This window comes from Schistocerca serialis, chromosome 1, assembly GCF_023864345.2.
Source record: "Schistocerca serialis cubense isolate TAMUIC-IGC-003099 chromosome 1, iqSchSeri2.2, whole genome shotgun sequence".
NCBI lineage: Eukaryota > Metazoa > Arthropoda > Insecta > Orthoptera > Acrididae > Schistocerca > Schistocerca serialis.
Genome location: NC_064638.1, coordinates 303,029,300 through 303,050,464, shown reverse-complemented (window position 1 = coordinate 303,050,464; position 21,165 = coordinate 303,029,300).

Sequence of the window (21,165 nt, the reverse complement as noted above, 5' to 3'; positions counted from 1 at the left end):
CAGAGTCAGTCGACATAAAAGTTTTCTTGGTTTGGTACCGCGTCATAATTTAAAAACTACTGCTGCTATAGAAAAGCCAACGTTTCGGCCACGATTGCAGCGGCCTTCTTCTAGGTCTGATGGTGACCATTAGACCCAGAAGAAGGCCGCTGCAATCCTGGCCGAAACGGTGGCTTTTCTATAGCAGCAGTAGTTTTTACATTATGACGCGGTACCAAACACAGAAAACTTTTATGTCTTCGGTTATACATGCATATTATATTTCCACCTTGAATGGTGTGCCGACTATTTCTTGGGCTATTATTTTCGGTACGAATTTCACGTTCGACAGCCTGTCGACTTTGTGTACTTCTTTAATGTAATTACATACTTGACATGTATATAACTCTGCTTTTTTTATGTTGTAGTAAAGTGACCGTTTAGAACGAGTTGCTTTCGTAATTCTTAAACTACGTGATAATTTTGAAGGTGTCTGAAGTGTTGAATCGGCGTCCAGCAGACATTCTGTTATCTCTTTTAATCATTGAAGCTTATACTCTGCCTGGTAATCTTCCAAATGCTGAAGTAACTCCAATTTACATTTGAAAACTGCTTCACTTTTAACTATGTTAAATTCCCTTGATGACTGCTTTCGTCACTGTAATAAGTTAACTGATGATGGCAAGAAACGTAGTAGAAAGGGCAACCACAGCTGCGACTAATCGTCTTCGGGATTAGGAATTCGCTTCAGCTGTATTTAATCCTTTTAGTACCAGACCGCAATCTCATTAGTGACGCTGAAAACCATATCCTTAGGGGACATTAACTAAGGCGGTGTGAGCTACCTAAGTACCTCGGAATATGGAATCCAACAGTCGTTGTCAGCATTCGTTGCACGTTTCGAGTTACTTGGCTCCTACGACTTGGTTACATGTCCCCTCAGGATGTCGTTTCCAGAACTTCGAAACCGGCTGTGGTCTGGTAACAAAAATATTAAATACAGCTGAAGAGGCTTCTTATTCCCCAACATAACTGAAGATTGTTAATGCTGTGTTACATTTTCTTCCAAGATTTCTTTAACTGTGAAAGGTTTAAGTAATTCTTCGTTGAAATATTTTGTTCTTAACTTGTGTTAAAATTTCTTGAAAATTGTCTTTCTTAAACTGTGCTACATTTCCTTTGTTGCCCCTCTCATAAATAATAAAAGAGGATAATTGTGTAAGTACTTTACTTTTACAGCGTCCAGTACCTTACCGCTCTGTGCACCATGAACTCTTACACTCCACTAATAACAATTCACACTCTAACCACGCTTGCTCCGTGAATAATATTACTTGTTAACCAGTACATCCAATACACTGCTTGTACACAGCCACATACACAATACTGGATCACCTAACAATCAAGATTCAGCCGCCAGCTACTAAAACACAAACTTAGTGCTCTTCTTGAAATGCTGGAGCCACTACCTCTACCTCCAAAGGAATTCCCTCTCCAACGACCCACGCTGACCATTAGTGATGCCCCATAGATAGCTTCTTGGCATGCCAGCCTGGAGAAGGCTTCCCGTCCTTCGTTCTCAGTAGCTGACTCTCTTACTTCTGGCACTGATTCACACTGCTCCCAGTTGAGCTCACGGAAATCAGTTGCTTGTGGCGCTTGTGTGACACACCGGTAAGCATGACTCTCTGGTTATTGGCAAGACAAAAGTGTGGCTTGACACAAGCCACTGTGTTTCAGATGGAAGATATGCATCTTCTAGCACTGCATACCCCTTATCTAAGGGACACAGTACGAACTTAACGGACCTAGCAGGGCGGACATGCTGCATGTTCCCGCCTGCAACGCAAAGACGCTCGTCTTCTTTACTTCTTCGGCCCTCCCTGACGTGACGTCGTAGCTTGACACCATCATGGCGAATCAGTACCTAAAATCAACACTGAGATTCGATTTTGGAAACGACTTTGCTAGACCAAACGCACTCCATGTCGACGTTGCAGTACTGGGACCACTCTATGCAGTCCGACACCTTGCCGATCAGTGAGACTGGCCGGGGGCGAAAGTCGGACCAACGCAGTCGATATGACCAGAAACTGCAGCATGATGGCAATCGATGCACTTATTGTACTAAAGGAAGCCATTATGATGGTGAGGTGTGACTCACTGCCATCGTTCTAGACGAAAGGCCACACAGAAAATGGCGTTCTCCGATACGCTCCTAGCGACGCTGTAGGACCACGTCAGAACACGGCAGCTCCCTCTAGCAGGAAGAAGAAGAACGTATATTGTTGGACGCCGACCATAAGGCTGACACCATTGTCAATAACTCAACCCCCGAAAGACGGACGGCGGAGCTCAAAGACTGAGTCTGTTTGTCAGTCTTCTGCGACGAACAGTGATCAACATCAAGGTTCCAATGCAGACTGACAGGCCACTCCCTATCAATTACCTCGACGTTATGGAGCAAGATCCAGTTTCTGAGAGGAATAACACTAGCCACAGGAGTCGATTATACATTCTTGCAAAAAGTACGAAAGACCGCATAGCCGAATCTTTATGGCTACACAACTTACTGGCGCCTGGTGGTCCCACAGGCTGCATTGTGGATATTTTAGTGCGTGCTGGTCGAAGCCGCCGACATCACGTATCCCTCCTCAAGAATTAAAGGTCACGGCACTTCACACCCGATTCATTAATGTCGATGCACCGTCGAGCACCGCCATACGTCGTGACTGAGGACGGTGAAGAAGGCACTATAAACCGCTCACGACGACACGACAGCTGCAGAAGTCCCCACTATGCATCACTTTGAAACAGAAGTGCGTCAACACCGCCGACAGTTAATCACACACATTACGACGCTAGAAGGTCGCTCCAGTACGACCCAAGTAATCGTAGTGAAAGTAATGCAGGATCGTTTTCGTCTTCTTTACCAGGTAAGAGCCGTAGGCGACGAGGCCACTGTGTAAGCGCTACAAGAGGTGGCACACACTATCGACACGGCAACAGCGGCAGCATTAATTGAAGAAGTCTCGTCTTTGGAGGTGGGGGATGCCTTGGACAAAGGTGTGGTCAATGAGTCTCAAAGGCCCAAGTGAGTCTCAAGAGCCCAATGCATTACCATTCGAGTTTTACCGGTTCTTCCGTGATATCACGAAGCCCCACTGGGATACAATATACCGATAGCTCATGCACACGGACTGCACAGTGCTACATTCCTTCGACGAAGGACTTCTCATACCGATACATAACCCAGTGTGAGGGCAATCGGTCAGTGACAATCGACCCCTTATGTTGTTGAACGCCGACTACCAAATCGCATTATGGTAGACATTACGAATAATTCTCGCCTCAGAACAGATATGCAGGGGAAGCCACTGACATAAACAGTCACCGGCTACTGCAGGGAATTAATAGCCTCGCTTTGCCATGACGCTTGCGAGCGGCGATCGTCTCCATCGATTTCAGTCGGGCCGTCCATAGAGTGTACCATAGCTCTCTCCTACAGGTGATCGACTTTTACTCCCAGGCTTATCCACACCGTGCATTGATTTCTGTCAACAGCCAGCTCTCAGGTGCGGAGCAGCAGGCGGAAGGTTGACACAGTACCAATCAAGAGGTTTCTACTCCAAAGTTGCCCCCTTTCTTCCTACCTCCATTCGCTCGAGCGACACTTCGTGGGTCTCAGTCACAGGCTCTCTGGTTTCACTCTACTGGACATCACTTTCTGTTACACTGCGTACACCGACATCATGCTACTGCTAGTTCGTTCTGCTGATAAAGTCCACAGTTTACTATACTGGGTCGCGCTGTGTGGACGGGCTGTGGACTGTCTTCTGGGTAAAGCGTGCGGTCTCGGGTCTGGCACTGTTGCTCCCCTCTTTCCAGCGGTATTTAGGAGTCACATTTGTGATGGATGTGCGCGGGACGGTAGCGGCAAATTACCGATGGCAGCTACAAATTGTACTCCTGACGGTGCGCTAGAACGTGTTCTGCGTGCTTGAACCACCTCCAACGTGAGGAATACATGAACGCCTACGTGGCATCAAAGCTTTGGCTCAGGTCCTCCTCCTATAGGCGGCGATAGGTAGCAGACTTCCGATTATTTCCTGTTCACAGATCACACATATTCAAAGAGCATTATGAGATGCAAGGGACGGAAATGGTTAATTTCCGAACAAGGCAGCTGCCCTTTATACGAGCAATATGTGGAAACGATAGGCTACGGGTCGCCTATTGCAGGTCCTGATGCCAGTCTCTCACGTCCCGTGGGAGTGGACAAGAAAATTCTAGTTGCACGTTTTCTTGAGCAAAAATTGTTTTAGCTGAAGTAGCACAAACAATACACATAGCTATTTTAGTTTATTTTTTATTGTAACATTCGATCGGGGCGCGTGGCGTGGGGGGTGGGGGGTCCGGTAGCGTCTTTGATTGGCCATGGGTTCCAACGCCGCCACTGCTTAAATTGTGAATAATAGTCATTGGCAATGTCAGCCGAAGACTTCCTGCGTGAGACGCCGCTCTAATTCTGCCAACTGCCTTGTAAGGGAAGGCAGAGAAGTGGACAGAGGTTCAGGGCGCTCTCTTATCCATGGGGTGGCAAACTACTACTGAAAGGCTAAAGAATCAGCAGCGTTCACCTGCATGAGGATGTAGAAGGCAATGTAAACCACTGCATTAAAGACATTAAACGTGTATCCACCGGACTTGTGGTCTATAACTGAAAAAGTGACATGATCATCTGATCATTGGCAAAAGATTCCGGAACAGTCCCCCATTCAAGTCTCAGGGAGGGGGCTTGCCAAGGAGGAGGTGACCTTGAAAAAAAAATTGAACAACCACCGAAATGATAACGTACTACGAGTCTGGGCGTGGAATGCCAGGAGACTGAACGTGGTGGGCAATATAGTAAACTGCTGGTGACAGGTAGGTCTTTTTAAATTAATATACAGAACGTAGGTACGTTTGAACATTTTATTTCGGTTGTTCCAATGTGATACATGTACCTTTGTGAACTTATCATTTCTGAGAACGCATGATGTTACAGCCTGATTACCTGTAAATACAACATCAATGCAATAAATGCTCAAAATGATGTCCGTCAACCTCAGTGCATTTGGCAATACGTGTAACGTCATTCCTCTCAACAGTGAGTAGTTCGCCTTCGGTAATGTTCGCACATGCATTGACAATGGGCTGACGCATGTTGTGAGGCGTTGTCGGTGGATCACGATAGCATATATCCTTCAACTTTCCCCACAGAAAGAAATCCGGTGACGTCAGATTCTGTCAACGTGTGGGCCACGGTATGGTGCTTCGACGACCGATCCACCTGTCATGAAATATGCTATTCAATACCGCTTCAACCGCACGCGAGCTATGTGCCGGACATCCATCATGTTGGAAGTACATCGCCATTCTGTCATGCAGTGAAACATCTTGTAGTAACATCGGTAGAACATTACGTAGGAAATCGGCATATATTTAGATTGCCATCGATAAAATGGGGGCCAATTATCCTTCGTCCCATAATGCCACACCATACATTAACCCGCCAATGTCGCTGATGTTCCACTTGTCGCAGTCATCGTGGATTTTATGTTGCCCAATAGTGGATACTATGCCGGTTTACGTTACCGCTGTTGGTGAATGACGCTTCGTCGCTAAATAGAACGCGTGCAAAAAATCTGTCATCGTCCGGTAATTATTCTTGTGCCCAGTGGCAGAACTGTACACGACATTCAAAGTCGTCGCCATGCAATTCCTGGTGCATAGAAATATGGTACGGGTGCAATCGATGTTGATGTAGCATTCTCAACACCGATTTTTTTGAGATTTCCGATTCTCGCGCAATTTGTCTGCTACTGATCTGCGGATTAGCCGCGACAGCAGCTAAAACACCTACTTGAGCATCATCATTTGTTGCAGGTCGTGGTTAACGTTTCACACTTGGCTGAACACTTCCTGTTCCCTTATATAACGTAACTGTCCGGCGAACGGTCCGGACACTTGGATGATGTCGTCCAGGATACCGAGCAGCATACATATCACACGCTCGTTGGGCATTTTGATCACAATAGCCATACATCAACACGATATCGATCTTTTCCGCAATTGGTAAACGGTCCATTTTAACACGGGTAATGTATCACGAAGCAAATACCGTCCGCACTGGCGGAATGTTGCGTGATACCACGGACTTATACGTTTGCGACTATTACTGCGCAATCTATCACGAAGCGAAATAAGTGGTCCAACTAAAACATTCACATTTCTTTACATACTGCACGAATATGTAATAAAAATTTAAAAAACACGCAGTTGATATCCGTTTGACCTATGACAGCGCCATCTAGCGGGCCAACCATAGCGCCATCTGGTTTCCCCCTTCAAGCTAGACGAGTTTCGTTCTTTCTAGTTTTTTCGTTTGGTGCTTATTTCGTGAGATATTTGGCCCGGTCACTATCAATGGACCACCTTGTAGAGTCAATCGAAGAAAGTTGAAAGTAATGAGAAGTAGCAGAAATGAGAGCACTGAGAAACTTGAAAGCAGAATTGGGGATCATGAAGAGGACAAAGTTAATGAATTGTGCTACCTAGACAGCGAAATAACCCATGACGGACGGAGGAGGCGGACGTAAGAAACAGAGTAGTACTGGCATAAACGGAGTTAATTAACAAAAGAAGTACGCTAATATCAAATATAGGCCTCAATTTGAGGAAGAAGTGCTGAGAATGTACTTTTGGATCACAGAATTGTATGGCAGGGAGGCGGAAACTAAGGGAAAGCCGACAAACAATAGAAGCATTTGAGTTATGGTGCAGGAGAAGATTGTTGAAAATTATATATATTATATACAACGTACTTAACACCAGATAGATTATAATTATTTTACATAAATTTACTACTTCGCGTGCATACACATTTGTTCTTGGTTATCTTTAATTACCGTTCATCACTGGTATAAATATGACTGTGTAACTCCTTTAAAATAACCTGTAAATATTTGTTCTGTTACTGTAGGAGCACGTAATTTTTTAGTAGTTGGTACAAAGATCTCATATATCACATCCATCACAGAACTATAACGAAACAGAACTGATGAGTACGAGACTCGAATAAAAATTGCTTTATTGTTGCGTGATATTTCACATTACAGTCATACTTATTAATGATTGTAGAGACATTTTTGCATTCTATGCGTCTGTAATGCTTCGCCGTAGAACTAATAGAAAGTTGTCTAGGAATTTCGCATTTCAATTTTTTCCCCGATATCTACGATTTTTCTTTCTGTAACTTATGTAATATTTGAAGTGATCCGTCTGTATTAGGTATTTTGTGGTTGGTGTCTTTTAAGTGTGCAGCAAATGTGGATGGGTTATTGTCGCTTATTGCTGCGGATCCTATCGCACTTAAAATTTGAGGAGGAATTAAAAAGATAATTCGCGGTGGGGAGACTGCACTGTAACATACTGCCTACGGACAATCTGGCCCTGTACTTTTATTGTTTGTTGGAAAATTGGCGCAATGTTATTGCGTCGTGCTCGGTGAATAATACGTATTTGTTTGTTCTGCAGTGTGCCTTGGGTTGAGAGTGACCAATAGTTGTTGGCGCTTCTACTATGAAGCCACGTGATTCTATTAATTGATAAACCGGTTGTGTGCACTAGCTTAGGGTGCGATATTACGGATTGAAGTGGTAACAGTGCTGACTATCACTGTACCCGGTGGTAATGTCATGGTAACGGGTATGGATTTGAAATTTAATTGTGGGTTAGTAAAGTGTATTTATTCTAAATCACCTTGAGATGCTTAACTCATAACTGAATTTCGTAGGACTACCAACGAGTGAAATTTTCTGCCTTGCTCAGGGGTTTAACTGCAACTGCTTTGTTAGTACTTGCACCTTGTCAGTTACATGTATTCGCTTATCATCTTACCTAGACAGAGGCGTATGTATTTATTGTGTACGAGAAATGCATTCTAACTATCTCTATCAATCTTAGCGAGTTTCCTCTGATCTGATGAAAGCTTTGTGGAGGCATATATATACAGGGTGAGTCACGTAAGACGTAACACCCCCCATTATTCCGGGGGCGATTGCACGTATCGACAAGCTGTGTTCGGCGAATCATAGCGGACTATGGGGCACATACGTTGGTACATGCACAATAATATCAACGTTTATATTGACCGAGATAATGAGGCAAGTACAGGTTTTTTAAATGGGACGCTATACTTTTTTTGCCATCATTCGAAGGCTCTGGAAAAGACGCGTATAGTGATGTAACGCATGTTGCTATTGTGATTCAAACTTCGCTTAGAAGACGCTGGGAAGAATTGTACGATTGAAGGTCGAGGCGGTCGGAAGCGGCTGCAGACTGTAAACACGCCTCCCGCGACCCGCAGGCCGAGTTGCCGTGCTCTATGCAGCATGCACTGTCTAGGCTACGTAGGTACATTTTCATCCGCCCTCTTGAATTTTGGCAATCGGAGGCTATGTATACCCAAACATGTTTTGGACGAATTAATAAGATACGTGCACGTGAGCTATGCTCATTTTGGGACACATAAATGAAAAGAGAACGTCATCTTCGATAACATGGCACGGAAAGTACAATCAAATCTAAAATATTGCGATCTCAGTCAAAACACTGAAGTGTCTACGATTCAGCACAAAGGATTTATGCATTGCATTATACCTCAAAACCCTTGTGAAATTTCAACTCTCGATCTCTGGAGCGCTACCCAGATCAAAACGAAATTTTACTCCAATTTTGGTTGTTATGGACGTCTTTTAAAAATTTGTATGCCTTTACTCACCCAGGAAAGCCAACAGTAAGACTGTAATCAAGAAACTCAGGAAAGGATACTTCGCCGGCTGCAGTGGCCGTGCGGTTAAAGGCGCTGCAGTCTGGAATCGCAAGACCGCTACGGTCGCAGGTTCGAATCCTGCCTCGGGCATGGATGTTTGTGATGTCCTTAGGTTAGTTAGGTTTAACTAGTTCTAAGTTCTAGGGGACTAATGACCTAAGCAGTTGAGTCCCATAGTGCTCAGAGCCATTTGAACCATTTTCAAAGGATACTTCGTAAATACTGTAAAGCCAGAGTGCACTTTTTTGGACAATAGTCCACAATTTCGGTCACACCTACGGAAAGATTTTGTTGAAGATGAAGGTATTCGACATATTGAAATTTCGTCTTTCAGGCCAGCGTCCAACCCGAATGAAGGCCAAATGCCTGAACTCGGACGTTCATTTCATGCACATTGTGGGAAGAAACATCAAATATGGATAGAACTATTGACAGATTTTGAAACAGTAATTAATATTTTGTAACATGATTCAACAGGATTGCCACCATGTACAGTTCTCTTTGGAAATAAACCTGACAGTATCTTTCACGAATCCATCTACTTTCCGCAAGAAGAGGAAATTACGCAAGAGAAGCCCTTTAAAATCGCGTTGGAGACGATGAAGAAACGAGCACAAGAACGGAAGCTGGCACATGACAAAATAGTGAAGCCCATTACAGATGAAGTCGGTGATTTCAGTACTCATTCGAAGTCAAACGAAATCATCAAGTGTAAATGAAGAGATAAAGAAGTTTCATCGCTACTACCTGCGGGCCATTCAAAATTAGATAACTTGTTAGCCCTAATTCGGTTGAAATTGAAATGTAGCATTCTGGTCAGAATCATAGCCTACAACAAGTACAAAACATTAAACTGTATCATCTGTAAGAAGTGTTGTAAGACAAGAGATGCTCTATAAAAAAATTGAACGTTGTGTTATTTTTAAATATATCATTTTCCTGTTAGAAAGTAATTGGACAATATTCGGTAGCTATTGTAAGTTACTCATAGTGAACAGTAGTAGGCAGCTACTGTGAACTAGGTGCAATCAGTTTTAAACAATCTGCGTCGTTAAATAAACATCGTAAAGTGCTTGAGTCAGAGTCACATCCATAAACAATAACAGGGGTGCGTGGCGCGAGTGTTGTGTTTACTGCTGACTGACTGATCTGCACGCGCAGTGTTTGTTTTGTTCATCCGCTACCGCAATTCCCTTTTGTGTTTGTGTGTTGGCGAGCCAACATGGAGCCACCGAAGTGAAGCGATGCGTGCGCAGCGCGATCGTCGCTTGTCGCTACTGCATCAGTGAATCTGTCAACACCTCCGAGGACCTGGCACGCAGCGTGATTGTCGCTTGTCCCAGCGCTGCGCCAGCTTGTGACGTTGGCGAGCTGTGTAGAGTGTGGAACTATGGGATGCTGACAACGGTTTAGCTGATCAACAAGCTTCATGACGCAGAAGTCGCTGTTATGATGCTGTCACGACAATTCCACCAATTTGCAGAGACAACGAGTCTACAGTCCCCAGCGGCTTCGATGCCACAGCCCTATAATTCATCGAGAGCTACGAAAATGTGTGTTTTGCATCGCATCATATAGGAAAGTGAAAAATCAGAGTAATCATTGAAAGTGCTGTTGTTATTGTGGTGGTGTAACCTGGCGGCGTCGATGCCACAGCCCAGTAAGTGTAATTTACGACTCAACATATGGGCAGCGATTAAAGCGGAGGAATTAGATAAATGATTTACAACGAGAATATGGAGTCTTCGTGAAAAAGTGTTTTCCAGTGTGATGATTCGTTTATGGATTACTTTCCAAGGTATGTGATTTTTGTCAAATTTCTTCTATTTCTTGCCCTGTAAACTGGGTGCTAAAATCTAACAGTGCCATAATTTCAAAATATCCTGCCCCTATGAGTGTAAATTTATATGGGGTAGTAATAGAATATTTCCATGTCAATGTTGCGTAAAAGAGTTCTCAGTTTATTGTTTTGTTTGCTTTTGAATCACAGTTATCCGGTTAGGCCAATATTTCTATTCATTCGATACAGTGACAATACAGGGTGTTACAAAAAGGTACGGCCAAACTTTCGGGAAACATCACTCACACACAAAGAAAGAAAATACGTTATGTGGACATGTGTCCGGAAGCTCTTACTTTCCATGTTAGAGCCCATTTTATTACTTCTCTTCAAATCACATTAATCATGGAATCGAAACACACAGCAAAAGACCGTACCAGCGTGACTTCAAACACTTTGTTACAGGAAATGTTCAAAATGTCCTCCGTTAGCGAGGATACATACATCCACCCTCCGTCGCATGGAATCCCTGATGCGCTGATGCAGCCATGGAGAATGTCGTATTGTATCACAGCCATCCACAATACGAGCACGAAGAGTCTCTACATTTGGTACCGGGGTTGCGTGGACAAGAGCTTTCAAATTCCCCCATAAAAGAAAGTCAAGAGGGTTTAGGTCAGAAGAGCGTGGAGGCCACGGAATTGGTCCACCTCTACCAATCCATCGGTCACCGAATCTGTTGTTGAGAAGCGTACGAACACTTCGACTGAAATGTGTAGGAGCTCCATTGTGCATGAACCACATGTTGTGTCGTACTTGTAAAGGCACCTGTTCTAGCAGCATAGGTAGAGTATCCAGTATGAAATCATGATAACGTTCTCCATTGAGCGTAGGTGGAAGAACATGGGGCCCAATCAAGACATCACCAACAATGCCTGCCCAAACGTTGACAGAAAATCTGTGTTGATGACGTGATTGCACAATTGCGTGCCGATTCTCGTCAGCCCACATATGTTGATTGTGAAAATTTACAATTTGATCGCTTTGGAATGAAGCCTCATCCATAAAGAAAACATTTGCACTGAAATGAGGATTGACACATTGTTGGATGAACTGAAACGTCCCCTTTGAACAATTATACATGACTGTGCTTAAACTGACACACAATATTTTCTTAGCGCAACGCAATCTGACTTTCAAAATTCCCTACAAAAGAATGGGCCCTGACTAACAGTAAACTATACCTTTCACAAATCACTTACTTCACAAAAATCTTCGCTACTCAAGCTACTGCAATACGGCGAGCGCCACTACTGCCAGCTAAATAAAAGATTCAAACTACTGAAGGCACTAACTACTGATAGGGATAGTTAGCAAATGAAAGATATTAATAGAGAACAAACAATGTATTTACCTTGATATCATCATATATAAATATAGCAGTTCATGACAAATTTAAAAACTCCGCCATCTCTCTCCCCACATCCACCACTGCTGGCGGCTCACCTCCAACTGCGCAACGCTACGCGCTGTTCACATCCAGCTGCCCCACACTACAATGGCGAGTATTACAACAATGCAAAGCAGCCACAGACTGCACACAGCACAGCCAGTGATTTTCATACAGAGGTGGCGTTACCAATAAAAAACCTAATCAGCCTACTTACATAGCCCCCATGCTCCCCACAAAAAATTTTACAAATTGGTTTGGGCAGTGGCCAATACAGATTTGAAAAAATTTTTCATAATTACAATAACAAAGAAATCAAATGCACACACTTATTGATACAATGTTGGTCAAGAGCTAAAATTTTGTCACAGTCCATAAAGACAGTCCTGATCATTCATCACGGTAAAATAGTAGTGTTTTTCTCAAAGTCTGAGCAGTAGAAGAAAATGCACACGGAAGTAGTGGATTTCCATGCAGTCTTGAAGAAGTACTGTTGTCCTTCCAACTGAAAGACAGTGCTGACTCTTGACATTCTGACAGGTAATGGGCCACAACAGAGCAAACCCACAGCAGAGTCATTCGACGGTTTGAAGAAGATTGGTAGGAAGGTCATCACAGAGTAGACCCACTGTAGTCCTGGTAGAGAGTATGGTATTGGTGGGCCACCAGAGGTGCAGACCCACTGCAGTCCTTGTAGGAAGTGTGGACAGGCCCACTGTAGTCCTTGAAGAGATGGCCAGCAGCCATCTGTTGTGACTGTGCAGGTGCACAATCACCACTGAAGAGTCTTGCGGATAATGTAGCAAGTCCATAAACCACCACTTGTGCACTCACAAAGTTTTTGGAATTGTCCTTAGAACCAGCAATGCTGTTATCCAGTCCCTTGCTGAATTATTAACACACGTGCAAACACTAACAGTCCCTACTTCTCACATATTGTCCATATACTATGACCAACAGAAACGTGTGCAGTGAAATGTAACTTAATTTGAAGAACTGGTGTGTATACAATTTTATAACATAAGAATACAATAACAAAGGTACAAAATACATAATTAAAGAACATAACAATACAGATAACATGTGTAGTAAAACCGGCTTTACAAAAGAATAGAAATAAACATGCATATCAGTGTTACAAGAATTATGACATAAGTACATACATGAAGATCAGAATAACTTTTGAAACATCAACTTCACATATGAGCAATAAAACAAAACAGAATAAATAATGTCTAAGCATATTTACAAGGTAAAGAACATATTATTAATGCCAATTATATTTGAGGATAACAGTATTCCTCATCATAGTGAATATAGCTTAGTACTAGAAAAATTCTACAACATAAATCGTATTAGCTAAACACATAAAGACAGGAAAAAAACAAATACACAAGAGTACACATACACATAGCGGAATAATACAAAAGGAAAGGACAGGGTTTGTTTTACTGCTGTATTTTGCATGGTGATCTCCCTTTGTTCATCATTATTCCCAAAAGTCCTATCTATGCCTGATTTCTGTACTTTTTTCGTTTAACTTCTCAATGCATTTCTTCCAATTCATCGCAACTCATTCTCTTATATAGTCTACCCCCTCTTAAGCTAACTTAAATCTACTGAGCTCAGATGCTAAACTAAGGGACGAGGCAATGCAGCAGCACAAAATAAGTAACACAAACAGCAATGACAAAAAAATGCAGATTTGCAAAGGAAGCAGTATTATAGAAATTAGCAAAGCAATTGCAATATTACAACTAATATGAGGCAATGAGCAACAAACAAAAAAAATAAATCGGTAGTAAACTGGCTTAGCAGAATAATACAAAGTCAATTTCAGTAACACTATGCCTGGCAAACAGCAGATATCTAAACATGACATAGCTCAAGCAGAAAAAATATTACACTAAAACAACAATGCAGATAAGGGAAATGTATATTCACATCTTAATGTCTATGTAATTAAAGTGGTGCACCACAACAACTTATTGTAAAAAAAATATTACCATGTACTTGAAAAGAAAATTATGTGTCCAGTTACTGTTACTAGTCCCTTCTTATTGTTCTTTCCTTTCCAAGTGCTCCTTTTTTTAAAGAATGTGGATTACAAAATTATCATTTAATAGATCTGTTGACAGAAAGTGTTCACATTAGCAAATGCATCTAAGTTTATTTTATAAAACCAATGCTGCAACACAGCTGAAAACCAGATATTAAACAAAATGAGCAATCTCTTAACTACAAAGACAATAGATGTAAAATGTTTCTAATCATTTCATTAGGCATTTTAGTAAATATCATAAATTACGAGCTCCACAGTATGCTTTCAACAAGGAAATGTCAATAGCGAGGACAATGGCCTCCTCTTTCTTTTTTTCTACCTGTGCCTCTGATGAGGCACTCACTAATGACTTGTTCTCCCGGCGTCTGACACAGCTGCGTGCCCACGACGCATTACGTGCAGGTGGTCACTTAACTTTCTTATGGAAATATTTACGACAGCAGTTTTCGCTACAGTGACAGTCTCATATAAAAATTTCACAGGTCGAAAATTTGCGTTACAAATGTGTAGAAACAAAATCCTGTAAATATAACAGCGTTCAAAAAATTTTCGCCAGCATTGTGATACATTCACACATATACACACATTTCATAACTCTTAAAGTACGATTCTTGGTTTCCAACAACCTTTTCCACAAATCAGAGTCACCACTACTCATTATTCCTTACCTTATTCGTCGACACTTCTTCAATATTTCATCATAACAGCTACGTGGCTTAATCAAATAACTCATATAGCATCAGCCTAGTAATCATAAACATACCTCAGCAGCATAATACACATCGTCGTCGTAATAATAACATCATAACACCTCAGTCAAATCTCAAAATCGTCGTAGCTTCCTCCAATAATTTCAAAACCTAAAAAGAATTCTCTGCTCATTTAAATAGTGTCACCTACCTCAAACGTACTTTAAAAATCATGATCTCATACCAAATACATCATTCAAAGCTCTCATAGTATCACAATGGGTCCGAAAAAATATGAACAGTTCACACAGTACAGACAAAATACAATTTCATAAGTGTGAAGTTACCCAACTGTGTAATTGTGTAAACATGTGTCACGGATGTAGCAAAAAAAATGTTTATCTCTCAGTTAAATGATCAGATAGCTGTGTAATTCTGTGTTAGAGAAATATGGTACCGATGTGTAAAGTTGTATAAGCAAATACCATATTAGCTAGGGTTCCTTGTGGTTGCCACACACATGGTACACAAAGTAAGCGTGTACACCCCTGAGGATTAATGTAATTATACCCTCAGGTGTTACAGATTACAGCAATGGAATGAAATGTATCACGGAAAACATTCTTTGTAATTCAAAAATCTTTAAAAATAAATGGTTTAAGTACAAAATTGATCACTCAAATGCGTGTCCTGTAGCGCTAAATGTGTGTCTTGCTGTAAGATAATTCTGTGGAAGTGTCGCAGTTATCGTCCTCTGTAAGCAAAGTTCTGCTGAAGTCAACGTACTTACCTCATCATAAACGAAAGCGAAATGCTTTGCGAATAGATATCGTAGTTATTATGTTTATTGTTGTGATGATGAAAGTACTGTGCTGTAACGTATTGTTGTGCTATGGAAAAGGCTGTCTCCTTGTAGCTATACCACAAAAACATGTTTTGCTTTCCAGAAGAATTCAGAAAAACTGTGCAGATATAAAACAGATACACCGCAAAAGCAACAATGTAAATTATGTCACACATTAGTAGTGTCGTAATATAACCATGTAGCTGTCAAAGAAACCAAATACTAAGTCATCTTTAATCTCACAGAAAGTACTTTAAATCCCAAATGTATTTTCAAGTAAACTAAAATGTTGCATTAAAATCTCATTTTCAGTACTGGTAAATGTTCTATGTATGTGAGCCTTATAGTCGTTACGTAAAGGTGCAACTAACAAGCAAGAATGTACGCACACAATAACACTGTGTCGTCTGTTCACAATAACAATGCATTCGTAATTTCTGTTTAAATATGTTCTCTTGGTTCTTGACTGGATATTTAACTTCAAACATTGTTGCATATTAACAGATTCTAAGTCTGACAAAGCATACTAGTAATGTAAAGTGAAAACTTATGTGGCAAAGACAAAGTTAAAAAGCAGATTATCTTTCAATAAACGGTTTTACATGTGAAATCTGGTATAAACCTTTACTCTTCATAGTACTCAGAGTTTCAACTTGAACGCAATTATCATACGGTATACGTCGGTAAAAAAATACTGGAATTTTTTTTCTCAAGGTTTGCGTCTATGTTATTTTTCGCTGAGCCAGCCGGCGCACGCGGCTACCTGCGGTGCGAGTCATTGTCTGTTCCTTTGTTGGCGCGCGCCATTAATGGGATTAGAAGACCTAACTTCTACAAATTCACTCTGACGAGAAGGCCCTGCCCTGTTTGAAGCTCGCCAGTTCTGATGGAATTCAGGTCTGTCGTTTTCTCGGTAGTTTACACAGTTTCTTTCTTGTCGGTCAGGTGGTGGAGAATTTCTCCCTGAATCGTAACTGCGCGCTGAACTGTTGCGTCTGAAATTATTCTGTCTCCCTTGATAATAATTATTTAGGTTCCCATATTGTCTGTTTCTCTGATTGTCTCTGTGATAGTCATTACCGCGGAGAGGTGATCTTTCTCTGTAATTATTACTACTCTGCCAACGGTTGTCGTACGGGTGGTGTCTATTTTGGTCACGATTTGCGTTGTAAGAATAGACCTGTCGTGTCCAGTTATTGTTTCTGTCATCACGGAATTGTGATGGATGTGACCTGTAGTGATTGTTTTCCTGTTTTCGCATCCCGCGACTGTCTGTGTCAATTTCTAATTCTTGTAAGAGTCCCTGAAAAGCTTCAATGTCGTCTTTGCAACGTCCTGCCAAAATAATATGTCGTAAATGTTCAGGTAATTTGATTAAGCAAATGCGGATGAGTTCTGAAGGGCTGTATGGGTTTGAAAGATATTGATTCTTATGCATCATGTCTTCAAAATATTTGACAAGACTGGAAAATTCAGATTGTTCAAAGCATTTCATCATCATGATGCCATGTTTTACTCGGTCTTGTGTAGCTTGAGACCAATATGCTGAGAGGAAGGCATGATAAAATTCTCCTTCACTGTGACAATCGTGAATGACCGATCGCATTCTTACAGCTGGTTCATTCTCTAAGTAGCCACACATAAATTCTAATCTGTGCTCTAATGACCAGTTGGGAGGAAAACAATGAGAGAATTGATGGAGCCACGCTTGTGAATGAATGTCGTTGGCAGAATTCTTAAATGTTTTGAATTTACGTGTAGTAATGAACAGCTTATAGTCAAAGTCATCGTGTCGGCGAGTAGCATATCAGTCATTGTTACGTCGTGTCGGCGGTTCCATCTCAAAATTCGGTCCACCTTGCCAATTCCTTTCATAATTACCGAAATGCTCTGTGTTATTATTTTGTGGCTTTTCCGTATTTCTAAGTTCCTCTTCCCGTGTTGGAGCGCGAGTGTCCTCTGAAATATGTAATTCTTGTATCACCTGCGTCAACTGATCTTGTACTTCCCGGATTTCTCTTTTGTACTGTGTATTGATTTGATTTTGATTTTGTTTGAATTTTCTTATTTGTTCATACTCTTCTGTGTCAGTGAAGGCTACGGGTCTTGTGTCATTCAGATCATCATCTATCTTTGTAGATAAGTTAGTGACCTGATCCGAAAGTTCGGCTACTTTCTCCGATAGTGAACACATTTCCTCAGTGTGTTTTTCTGAACCAAGTTTCAGAGTGTCCATTTGTGTTGAAATCGAATCTACTGTGTCCTTTAAGTTTTCCTGAGTTTTTGCAAGTTGTGTAACCGAATCGGTAGATGCAACTGAGTCAATTTTAGCCCACAAGGTCTCATGATTTTCATGAACAATGGTTTGCAGTTCTTTTATGGCTGCTTCGTGATTCTGTAATGCATTTTCATGCCGCGAAAAAATAGGTTGAAAATGCTCACAAATTTGTGTTTTTACGTCATTACAGACTTTTTGACATTTCGATTCAATGTTATGTAACTCAGTAGTTAAATCTTCACGTGTTTGTTCAAGCGTGAAGATTTTGTTCCATTGCCTCTAACTGTTGCTGTGTTTGTCTCTGGTGTTGTTCCATTGTGTCTAACTTTTGAAGCTTTTGCTGTGTTTGTCTCTGATTTTGTTCCATTGTGTCTAACTTTAGAAGATTCTGTTCTATTGTGTCTAACTTTTGTAGCCTTTGTCCCATTTGTTGCATTAACTGTAATAACAGTGCACTGGTGTCTGAAACATGTTCCTCAGTGCTATTCGGCAACACATTTGAACCGGAAATATTCGCAGTTTGAATAGCAGAAAATGTGTCTTGACTTATTTGAGAAAAGGGTCAGGACGCAAAACCTGAATCTACAGTATTTGCAAGATTGTGTCCTGTCATTTCGGATTCCTGAGGCGAGCTGTTGCCAACCGATCGATCGATAATGCTTCCCTGTTCACTAATTGTTTCACTGTCTACACCATTGTTTGCAGCCCGCTCCATTTCCCTATGCACAGTTACCAAATTACTACTTTCAACATTAGTTAATTCATTACTCGGTGGCGTTAACACACTGCTTTCTTCACTGTCATTTCTCAGTTTACTTTGGAGCCTAGTATTACGTTTTTCACACGCCATTATTGTCACAATATTTCACACGACAACACAGAAAAGCACAATTTTAAGAGCAAAAATAAGAGAACACATTAACATAGAACAGAAAATAATATCTAGTTAATTGCAGCTGCGAAATACTTGGTGCAAATCTACATGCATGCCACAACTGTTTTACTGTGCAACAATGAAAAACCACAACTACCAACTACCAAGGAGATTCTCTCTACAATTACGAAATAGCAATAAACAAAATCTACACTAATTACACAAACTACAAGAAAAAAATCAGAAGATTTCAGTGAGGTATCCTCGGCTAAGGGTCGACATATGAAACTTCCCCTTTGAACAATTTATACATGACTGTGCTTAAACTGACACACAATATTTTCTTAGCGCAACGCAATCTGACTTTCAAAATTCCCTACAAAAGAATGGGCCCTGACTAACAGTAAACTATACCTTTCACAAATCACTTACCTCACAAAAATCTTCGCTACTCAAGCTACTGCAATACAGCGAGCGCCACTACTGCCAGCTAAATAAAAGATTCAAACTACTGAAGGCACTAACTACTGATAGGGATAGTTAGCAAATGAAAGATATTAATAGAGAACAAACAATGTATTTACCTTGATATCATCATATATAAGTATAGCGGTTCATGACAAATTTCAAAACTCCGCCATCTCTCTCCCCACATCCACCACTGCTGGCGGCTCACCTCCAACTGCGCAACGCTACGCGCTGTTCACATCCAGCTGCCCAACACTACAATGGCGAGTATTACAACAATGCAAAGCAGCCACAGACTGCACACAGCACAGCCAGTGATTTTCATACAGAGGTGGCGTTACCAATAAAAAACCTAAACAGCCTACTTACAGAACCATTCACAGAAGTGTACCCGTGGAGGCCAAACAGCTGCTGATAGTGCGTGCACACGCTGTACATGGTACGGAAACAACTGGTTCTCCCGTATTACTCTCCATACAGTGACGTGGTCAACGTTACCATGTACAGAAGCAACTTCTCTGACGCTGACATTAGGGTTATCGTCAACTGCACGAAGAATTGCCTCGTCCATTGCAGGTGTCCTCGTCGTTCTAGGTCATCCCCAGTCGCGAGTCATAGGCTGGAATGCTCCGTGCTCCCTAAGACGCCGATCAATTGCTTCGAACGTCATCCTGTCGGGACACCTTCGTTCTGGAAATCTGTCTCGATACAAACGTACCGCGCCGCGGCTATTGCCCCGTGCTAATCCATACATTAAATGGGCATCTGCCAACTCCGCATTTATAAACATTGCACTGACTGCAAAACCACGTTCGTGATGAACAGTAACCTGTTGATGCTACGTACTGATGTGCTTGATGCTAGTACTGTAGAGCAATGAGTCGCATGTCAACACAAGCACCGAAGTCAACATTACCTTTCTTCATTTGGGCCAACTGGCGGTGAATCGAGGAAGTACAGTACATAATGACGAAACTAAAATGAGCTGTAACATGGAAATTTAGCGTTTCCGGACACATGTCCACTTAACATCTTTTCTTTCTTTGTGTGTGAGGAATGTTTCCTGAAAGTTTGGCCGTACCTTTTTGTTACACCCTGTATAATGATTGGTATTCAGTTCATTATGACAAATTACATGAACAGTAAATGCTTACTGACAATTGTTTTTAATGTGTCACATTTAGCCATGCTATTTCAGTGGGACGCTACAGCATTGGGTTTCGTGTTTCCATGTTATTTCAGTGAGATAATGCAGTATGCACAAGCATTTGTGATTAACCTGACTTATGTTGTTGCTTTTACTGATTAATTGAATGAGTTAATGAAATACTTCGGCTGTAATGCAGTGTAAGCAAGTGATACTAACTTTCATTTCTTCAATGCCATTTGCCATATATAAACAAATATTGCAAACAGGGACTCAAAAAAGAATTATTTTTAATGAATTGAGGTTCTCCGTTGACTACTGTAATTTTATAATTTTAAATTTTACATCTTTTACTTTCTTGTCTTTCTACGTATTTTTAAACTTTAATATTCATGTCTAATGTCGCCATTATATTGTAACATATTAAGTGTTATTTGGGTGGGGATATGTAAGGGTGCTGTACCCTTACATAGCATCGATCATACACTCTATGCAGCGCTCATAAAATAAAGCAAAGACTGCAGTGCAGTCAAAAATGTGTGAATGGATGAGCGAGAGTCGAGTGTTAAAGTCCGTGAGTGGAAGTTGGGTGTGAGAGAGGCTCGAGATTGTTGCTCAGTAACTAGGCTGAAGATTAGTGGCAGATTATAGGCATAATGGAACACAGTATTTGATTTCTGTTAAGGATTTATAAATGTTGGTTTACAAAGCGGTGTTTT